Source organism: Eleutherodactylus coqui, chromosome 2, assembly GCF_035609145.1.
Source record: "Eleutherodactylus coqui strain aEleCoq1 chromosome 2, aEleCoq1.hap1, whole genome shotgun sequence".
NCBI classification, from domain to species: domain Eukaryota; kingdom Metazoa; phylum Chordata; class Amphibia; order Anura; family Eleutherodactylidae; genus Eleutherodactylus; species Eleutherodactylus coqui.
The window spans coordinates 283535688-283544567 of NC_089838.1; the positions used below are offsets into that span (position 1 = coordinate 283535688).

Consider the following 8880-nt stretch of genomic DNA (forward strand, 5'->3'; position numbering starts at 1 on the left):
AAGAGTAAAGCAAAGTGGTGTGTTTTTAATGAAAATGAGATGCTCTCCACCTTAACAATAGGTAATTTTGCTCAGGAACACTTCTCTTTGGACATAGCTATTGTCTTTGTAAAGACTACCATTGGGCGAGATTTTTCAAGACCTCTTTAGGAGGCAAATGTTATCCAGAAAAGAAGCCAGTCTGGAAATAAAACACGACATGCTTTTGGATGGAAGGTGGGCACCCACCCCACATGGGACTCGAACCCACAATCTTCGCCTTATCCAGAAAAGAAGCCTGTCTGGATCTAAAACTCAGTATTCTGATGAAAGGTGGGCAACCACCCCAGATGGGACTTGAATCCCTGGCTTAGGAGGCCAGTGCCTTATCCATTAGGCCACTGGGGCTACATGCACAGAAGAAGCGTGGCTTTCTTTTCGATTGTTTTAAAGAAATCAACTGCGATTAGGCATTGAACTATCAGCTTGTAATGCAGTAATAAAAGACAGATGACGGCAAGAAAGTAATGCTCCAGGTGAGGCTCGAACTCACAACCTCGGCATTGCTCAACAGTTACTGCTATATAAGTACCGCGCGCTGACCGATTGCACCGCTGGAGCTCTTGCAGCACCATTTATCCATGTCTTCTTTTGCCTGGAAAAAGTTGCTCAATTGAAAAGCTAGTCCTATGTCAGTTTAAACCCCGTCCTTGAAAATGCAGTGGGCTATGCCATAAGTGAAGAGTAAAGCAAAGTGGTGTGTTTTTAATGAAAATGAGATGCTCTCCACCTTAACAATAGGTAATGTTGCTCAGGAACACTTCTCTTTGGACATAGCTATTGTCTTTGTAAAGACTACCATTGGGCGAGATTTTTCAAGACCTATTTAAGAGGCAAATGTTATCCAGAAAAGAAGCCAGTCTGGAAATAAAACACGACATGCTTTTGGATGAAAGGTGGGCACCCACCCCACATGGGACCCGAACCCACAATCTTCGCCTTATCCAGAAAAGAAGCCTGTCTGGATCTAAAACTCAGTATACTGATGAAAGGTGGGCAACCACCCCAGATGGGACTCGAATCCCTGGCTTAGGAGGCCAGTGCCTTATCCATTAGGCCACTGGGGCTACATGCACAGAAGAAGCGTGGCTTTCTTTTCGATTGTTTTAAAGAAATCAGCTGTGATTAAGCATTGAACTATCAGCTTGTAATGCAGTAATAAAAGACAGATGACGGCAAGAAAGTAATGCTCGAGGTGAGGCTCGAACTCACAACCTCGGCATTGCTCAACAGTTACTGCTATATAAGTACCGCGAGCTGACCGATTGCGCCACTGGAGCTCTTGCAGCACCATTTAACCATGTCTTCTTTTGCCTGGAAAAAGTTGCTCAATTGAAAACCTAGTCCTATGTCAGTTTAAACCCCGTCCTTGAAAATGCAGTGGGCTACGCCATAAGTGAAGAGTAAAGCAAAGTGGTGTGTTTTTAATGAAAATGAGATGCTCTCCACCTTAACAATAGGTAATGTTGCTCAGGAACACTTCTCTTTGGACATAGCTATTGTCTTTGTAAAGACTACCATTGGGCGAGATTTTTCAAGACCTATTTAGGAGGTAAATGTTATCCAGAAAAGAAGCCAGTCTGGAAATAAAACACGACATGCTTTTGGATGAAAGGTGGGCACCCACCCCACATGGGACCCGAACCCACAATCTTCGCCTTATCCAGAAAAGAAGCCTGTCTGGATCTAAAACTCAGTATACTGATGAAAGGTGGGCAACCACCCCAGATGGGACTCGAATCCCTGGCTTAGGAGGCCAGTGCCTTATCCATTAGGCCACTGGGGCTACATGCACAGAAGAAGCGTGGCTTTCCTTTTCGATTGTTTTAAAGAAATCAACTGCGATTAAGCATTGAACTATCAGCTTGTAATGCAGTAATAAAAGACAGATGACGGCAAGAAAGTAATGCTCCAGGTGAGGCTTGAACTCACAACCTCGGCATTGCTCAACAGTTACCGCTATATAAGTACCGCGCGCTGACCGATTGCGCCACTGGAGCTCTTGCAGCACCATTTATCCATGTCTTCTTTTGCCTGGAAAAAGTTGCTCAATTGAAAACCTAGTCCTATGTCAGTTTAAACCCCGTCCTTGAAAATGCAGTGGGCTATGCCATAAGTGAAGAGTAAAGCAAAGTGGTGTGTTTTTAATGAAAATGAGATGCTCTCCACCTTAACAATAGGTAATGTTGCTCATGAACACTTCTCTTTGGACATAGCTATTGTCTTTGTAAAGACTACCATTGGGCGAGATTTTTCAAGACCTATTTAGGAGGCAAATGTTATCCAGAAAAGAAGCCAGTCTGGAAATAAAACACGACATGCTTTTGGATGGAACCCACCCCACATGGGACTCGAACCCACAATCTTCGCCTTATCCAGAAAAGAAGCCTGTCTGGATCTAAAACTCAGTATACTGATGAAAGGTGGGCAACCACCCCAGATGGGACTCAAACCCACAATCCCTGGCTTAGGAGGCCAGTGCCTTATCCATTAGGCCACTGGGGCTACATGCACAAAAGAAGCGTGGCTTTCTTTTCGATTGTTTTAAAGAAATCAACTGCGATTAAGCATTGAACTATCAGCTTGTAATGCAGTAATAAAAGACAGATGACGGCAAGAAAGTAATGCTCCAGGTGAGGCTCGAACTCACAACCTCGGCATTGCTCAACAGTTACTGCTATATAAGTACCGCGCGCTGACCGATTGCGCCACTGGAGCTCTTGCAGCACCATTTATCCATGTCTTCTTTTGCCTGGAAAAAGTTGCTCAATTGAAAACCTAGTCCTATGTCAGTTTAAACCCCGTCCTTGAAAATGCAGTGGGCTACGCCATAAGTGAAGAGTAAAGCAAAGTGGTGTGTTTTTAATGGAAATGAGATGCTCTCCACCTTAACAATAGGTAATGTTGCTCAGGAACACTTCTCTTTGGACATAGCTATTGTCTTTGTAAAGACTACCATTGGGCGAGATTTTTCAAGACCTATTTAGGAGGCAAATGTTATCCAGAAAAGAAGCCAGTCTGGAAATAAAACACGACATGCTTTTGGATGGAAGGTGGGCACCCACCCCACATGGGACTCGAACCCACAATCTTCGCCTTATCCAGAAAAGAAGCCTGTCTGGATCTAAAACTCAGTATACTGATGAAAGGTGGGCACCCACCCCACATGGGACTCGAACCCACAATCTTCGCCTTATCCAGAAAAGAAGCCTGTCTGGATCTAAAACTCAGTATACTGATGAAAGGTGGGCAACCACCCCAGATGGGACTCGAACCTACAATCCCTGGCTTAGGAGGCCAGTGCCTTATCCATTAGGCCACTGGGGCTACATGCACAGAAGAAGCGTGGCTTTCTTTTCGATTGTTTTAAAGAAATCAACTGCGATTAAGCATTGAACTATCAGCTTGTAATGCAGTAATAAAAGACAGATGACGGCAAGAAAGTAATGCTCCAGGTGAGGCTCGAACTCACAACCTCGGCATTGCTCAACAGTTACTGCTATATAAGTACCGCGCGCTGACCGATCGCACCACTGGAGCTCTTGCAGCACCATTTATCCATGTCTTCTTTTGCCTGGAAAAAGTTGCTCAATTGAAAACCTAGTCCTATGTCAGTTTAAACCCCGTCCTTGAAAATGCAGTGGGCTATGCCATAAGTGAAGAGTAAAGCAAAGTGGTGTGTTTTTAATGAGAATGAGATGCTCTCCACCTTAACAATAGGTAATGTTGCTCAGGAACACTTCTCTTTGGACATAGCTATTGTCTTTGTAAAGACTACCATTGGGCGAGATTTTTCAAGACCTCTTTAGGAGGCAAATGTTATCCAGAAAAGAAGCCAGTCTGGAAATAAAACACGACATGCTTTTGGATGGAAGGTGGGCACCCACCCCACATGGGACTCGAACCCACAATCTTCGCCTTATCCAGAAAAGAAGCCTGTCTGGATCTAAAACTCAGTATTCTGATGAAAGGTGGGCAACCACCCCAGATGGGACTTGAATCCCTGGCTTAGGAGGCCAGTGCCTTATCCATTAGGCCACTGGGGCTACATGCACAGAAGAAGCGTGGCTTTCTTTTCGATTGTTTTAAAGAAATCAACTGCGATTAAGCATTGAACTATCAGCTTGTAATGCAGTAATAAAAGACAGATGACGGCAAGAAAGTAATGCTCCAGGTGAGGCTCGAACTCACAACCTCGGCATTGCTCAACAGTTACTGCTATATAAGTACCGCGCGCTGACCGATTGCGCCACTGGAGCTCTTGCAGCACCATTTATCCATGTCTTCTTTTGCCTGGAAAAAGTTGCTCAATTGAAAACCTAGTCCTATGTCAGTTTAAACCCCGTCCTTGAAAATGCAGTGGGCTATGCCATAAGTGAAGAGTAAAGCAAAGTGGTGTGTTTTTAATGAAAATGAGATGCTCTCCACCTTAACAATAGGTAATTTTGCTCAGGAACACTTCTCTTTGGACATAGCTATTGTCTTTGTAAAGACTACCATTGGGCGAGATTTTTCAAGACCTCTTTAGGAGGCAAATGTTATCCAGAAAAGAAGCCAGTCTGGAAATAAAACACGACATGCTTTTGGATGGAAGGTGGGCACCCACCCCACATGGGACTCGAACCCACAATCTTCGCCTTATCCAGAAAAGAAGCCTGTCTGGATCTAAAACTCAGTATTCTGATGAAAGGTGGGCAACCACCCCAGATGGGACTTGAATCCCTGGCTTAGGAGGCCAGTGCCTTATCCATTAGGCCACTGGGGCTACATGCACAGAAGAAGCGTGGCTTTCTTTTCGATTGTTTTAAAGAAATCAACTGCGATTAGGCATTGAACTATCAGCTTGTAATGCAGTAATAAAAGACAGATGACGGCAAGAAAGTAATGCTCCAGGTGAGGCTCGAACTCACAACCTCGGCATTGCTCAACAGTTACTGCTATATAAGTACCGCGCGCTGACCGATTGCACCGCTGGAGCTCTTGCAGCACCATTTATCCATGTCTTCTTTTGCCTGGAAAAAGTTGCTCAATTGAAAAGCTAGTCCTATGTCAGTTTAAACCCCGTCCTTGAAAATGCAGTGGGCTATGCCATAAGTGAAGAGTAAAGCAAAGTGGTGTGTTTTTAATGAAAATGAGATGCTCTCCACCTTAACAATAGGTAATGTTGCTCAGGAACACTTCTCTTTGGACATAGCTATTGTCTTTGTAAAGACTACCATTGGGCGAGATTTTTCAAGACCTATTTAAGAGGCAAATGTTATCCAGAAAAGAAGCCAGTCTGGAAATAAAACACGACATGCTTTTGGATGAAAGGTGGGCACCCACCCCACATGGGACCCGAACCCACAATCTTCGCCTTATCCAGAAAAGAAGCCTGTCTGGATCTAAAACTCAGTATACTGATGAAAGGTGGGCAACCACCCCAGATGGGACTCGAATCCCTGGCTTAGGAGGCCAGTGCCTTATCCATTAGGCCACTGGGGCTACATGCACAGAAGAAGCGTGGCTTTCTTTTCGATTGTTTTAAAGAAATCAGCTGTGATTAAGCATTGAACTATCAGCTTGTAATGCAGTAATAAAAGACAGATGACGGCAAGAAAGTAATGCTCGAGGTGAGGCTCGAACTCACAACCTCGGCATTGCTCAACAGTTACTGCTATATAAGTACCGCGAGCTGACCGATTGCGCCACTGGAGCTCTTGCAGCACCATTTAACCATGTCTTCTTTTGCCTGGAAAAAGTTGCTCAATTGAAAACCTAGTCCTATGTCAGTTTAAACCCCGTCCTTGAAAATGCAGTGGGCTACGCCATAAGTGAAGAGTAAAGCAAAGTGGTGTGTTTTTAATGAAAATGAGATGCTCTCCACCTTAACAATAGGTAATGTTGCTCAGGAACACTTCTCTTTGGACATAGCTATTGTCTTTGTAAAGACTACCATTGGGCGAGATTTTTCAAGACCTATTTAGGAGGCAAATGTTATCCAGAAAAGAAGCCAGTCTGGAAATAAAACACGACATGCTTTTGGATGAAAGGTGGGCACCCACCCCACATGGGACCCGAACCCACAATCTTCGCCTTATCCAGAAAAGAAGCCTGTCTGGATCTAAAACTCAGTATACTGATGAAAGGTGGGCAACTACCCCAGATGGGACTCGAATCCCTGGCTTAGGAGGCCAGTGCCTTATCCATTAGGCCACTGGGGCTACATGCACAGAAGAAGCGTGGCTTTCTTTTCGATTGTTTTAAAGAAATCAGCTGTGATTAAGCATTGAACTATCAGCTTGTAATGCAGTAATAAAAGACAGATGACGGCAAGAAAGTAATGCTCGAGGTGAGGCTCGAACTCACAACCTCGGCATTGCTCAACAGTTACTGCTATATAAGTACCGCGAGCTGACCGATTGCGCCACTGGAGCTCTTGCAGCACCATTTAACCATGTCTTCTTTTGCCTGGAAAAAGTTGCTCAATTGAAAACCTAGTCCTATGTCAGTTTAAACCCCGTCCTTGAAAATGCAGTGGGCTACGCCATAAGTGAAGAGTAAAGCAAAGTGGTGTGTTTTTAATGAAAATGAGATGCTCTCCACCTTAACAATAGGTAATGTTGCTCAGGAACACTTCTCTTTGGACATAGCTATTGTCTTTGTAAAGACTACCATTGGGCGAGATTTTTCAAGACCTATTTAGGAGGCAAATGTTATCCAGAAAAGAAGCCAGTCTGGAAATAAAACACGACATGCTTTTGGATGGAAGGTGGGCACCCACCCCACATGGGACTCGAACCCACAATCTTCGCCTTATCCAGAAAAGAAGCCTGTCTGGATCTAAAACTCAGTATACTGATGAAAGGTGGGCAACCACCCCAGATGGGACTCGAACCCACAATCCCTGGCTTAGGAGGCCAGTGCCTTATCCATTAGGCCACTGGGGCTACATGCACAGAAGAAGCGTGGCTTTCCTTTTCGATTGTTTTAAAGAAATCAACTGCGATTAAGCATTGAACTATCAGCTTGTAATGCAGTAATAAAAGACAGATGACGGCAAGAAAGTAATGCTCCAGGTGAGGCTCGAACTCACAACCTCGGCATTGCTCAACAGTTACTGCTATATAAGTACCGCGCGCTGACCGATTGCGCCACTGGAGCTCTTGCAGCACCATTTATCCATGTCTTCTTTTGCCTGGAAAAAGTTGCTCAATTGAAAACCTAGTCCTATGTCAGTTTAAACCCCGTCCTTGAAAATGCAGTGGGCTATGCCATAAGTGAAGAGTAAAGCAAAGTGGTGTGTTTTTAATGAAAATGAGATGCTCTCCACCTTAACAATAGGTAATTTTGCTCAGGAACACTTCTCTTTGGACATAGCTATTGTCTTTGTAAAGACTACCATTGGGCGAGATTTTTCAAGACCTCTTTAGGAGGCAAATGTTATCCAGAAAAGAAGCCAGTCTGGAAATAAAACACAACATGCTTTTGGATGGAAGGTGGGCACCCACCCCACATGGGACTCGAACCCACAATCTTCGCCTTATCCAGAAAAGAAGCCTGTCTGGATCTAAAACTCAGTATTCTGATGAAAGGTGGGCAACCACCCCAGATGGGACTTGAATCCCTGGCTTAGGAGGCCAGTGCCTTATCCATTAGGCCACTGGGGCTACATGCACAGAAGAAGCGTGGCTTTCTTTTCGATTGTTTTAAAGAAATCAACTGCGATTAGGCATTGAACTATCAGCTTGTAATGCAGTAATAAAAGACAGATGACGGCAAGAAAGTAATGCTCCAGGTGAGGCTCGAACTCACAACCTCGGCATTGCTCAACAGTTACTGCTATATAAGTACCGCGCGCTGACCGATTGCACCACTGGAGCTCTTGCAGCACCATTTATCCATGTCTTCTTTTGCCTGGAAAAAGTTGCTCAATTGAAAAGCTAGTCCTATGTCAGTTTAAACCCCGTCCTTGAAAATGCAGTGGGCTATGCCATAAGTGAAGAGTAAAGCAAAGTGGTGTGTTTTTAATGAAAATGAGATGCTCTCCACCTTAACAATAGGTAATGTTGCTCAGGAACACTTCTCTTTGGACATAGCTATTGTCTTTGTAAAGACTACCATTGGGCGAGATTTTTCAAGACCTATTTAAGAGGCAAATGTTATCCAGAAAAGAAGCCAGTCTGGAAATAAAACACGACATGCTTTTGGATGAAAGGTGGGCACCCACCCCACATGGGACCCGAACCCACAATCTTCGCCTTATCCAGAAAAGAAGCCTGTCTGGATCTAAAACTCAGTATACTGATGAAAGGTGGGCAACCACCCCAGATGGGACTCGAATCCCTGGCTTAGGAGGCCAGTGCCTTATCCATTAGGCCACTGGGGCTACATGCACAGAAGAAGCGTGGCTTTCTTTTCGATTGTTTTAAAGAAATCAGCTGTGATTAAGCATTGAACTATCAGCTTGTAATGCAGTAATAAAAGACAGATGACGGCAAGAAAGTAATGCTCGAGGTGAGGCTCGAACTCACAACCTCGGCATTGCTCAACAGTTACTGCTATATAAGTACCGCGAGCTGACCGATTGCGCCACTGGAGCTCTTGCAGCACCATTTAACCATGTCTTCTTTTGCCTGGAAAAAGTTGCTCAATTGAAAACCTAGTCCTATGTCAGTTTAAACCCCGTCCTTGAAAATGCAGTGGGCTACGCCATAAGTGAAGAGTAAAGCAAAGTGGTGTGTTTTTAATGAAAATGAGATGCTCTCCACCTTAACAATAGGTAATGTTGCTCAGGAACACTTCTCTTTGGACATAGCTATTGTCTTTGTAAAGACTACCATTGGGCGAGATTTTTCAAGA

The 8880-nt window shown here is 44.4% G+C and overlaps 8 non-coding genes across 8 annotated transcripts; all 8 read right to left on the bottom strand.

Moving 5' to 3' along the window:
• Positions 1-1946: 1946 nt before the first annotated feature.
• On the bottom strand, positions 1947-2039 carry TRNAI-UAU (transfer RNA isoleucine (anticodon UAU)). Its single transcript is given in 2 exon segments — positions 1947-1982; positions 2002-2039. It is a non-coding gene; the product is annotated as a tRNA-Ile (tRNA).
• Positions 2040-2471: 432 nt separating this feature from the next.
• On the bottom strand, positions 2472-2544 carry TRNAR-CCU (transfer RNA arginine (anticodon CCU)). The gene has a single exon. It is a non-coding gene; the product is annotated as a tRNA-Arg (tRNA).
• Positions 2545-2664: 120 nt separating this feature from the next.
• On the bottom strand, positions 2665-2757 carry TRNAI-UAU (transfer RNA isoleucine (anticodon UAU)). Its single transcript is given in 2 exon segments — positions 2665-2700; positions 2720-2757. It is a non-coding gene; the product is annotated as a tRNA-Ile (tRNA).
• A 536-nt stretch (positions 2758-3293) lies between these two features.
• On the bottom strand, positions 3294-3366 carry TRNAR-CCU (transfer RNA arginine (anticodon CCU)). The gene has a single exon. It is a non-coding gene; the product is annotated as a tRNA-Arg (tRNA).
• An 839-nt stretch (positions 3367-4205) lies between these two features.
• TRNAI-UAU (transfer RNA isoleucine (anticodon UAU)) lies at positions 4206-4298 on the bottom strand. Its single transcript is given in 2 exon segments — positions 4206-4241; positions 4261-4298. It is a non-coding gene; the product is annotated as a tRNA-Ile (tRNA).
• Positions 4299-6895: 2597 nt separating this feature from the next.
• On the bottom strand, positions 6896-6968 carry TRNAR-CCU (transfer RNA arginine (anticodon CCU)). The gene has a single exon. It is a non-coding gene; the product is annotated as a tRNA-Arg (tRNA).
• Positions 6969-7089: 121 nt separating this feature from the next.
• Positions 7090-7182, bottom strand: TRNAI-UAU (transfer RNA isoleucine (anticodon UAU)). The gene is given in 2 exon segments: positions 7090-7125; positions 7145-7182. It is a non-coding gene; the product is annotated as a tRNA-Ile (tRNA).
• A 626-nt stretch (positions 7183-7808) lies between these two features.
• Positions 7809-7901, bottom strand: TRNAI-UAU (transfer RNA isoleucine (anticodon UAU)). Its single transcript is given in 2 exon segments — positions 7809-7844; positions 7864-7901. It is a non-coding gene; the product is annotated as a tRNA-Ile (tRNA).
• Positions 7902-8880: the final 979 nt, after the last annotated feature.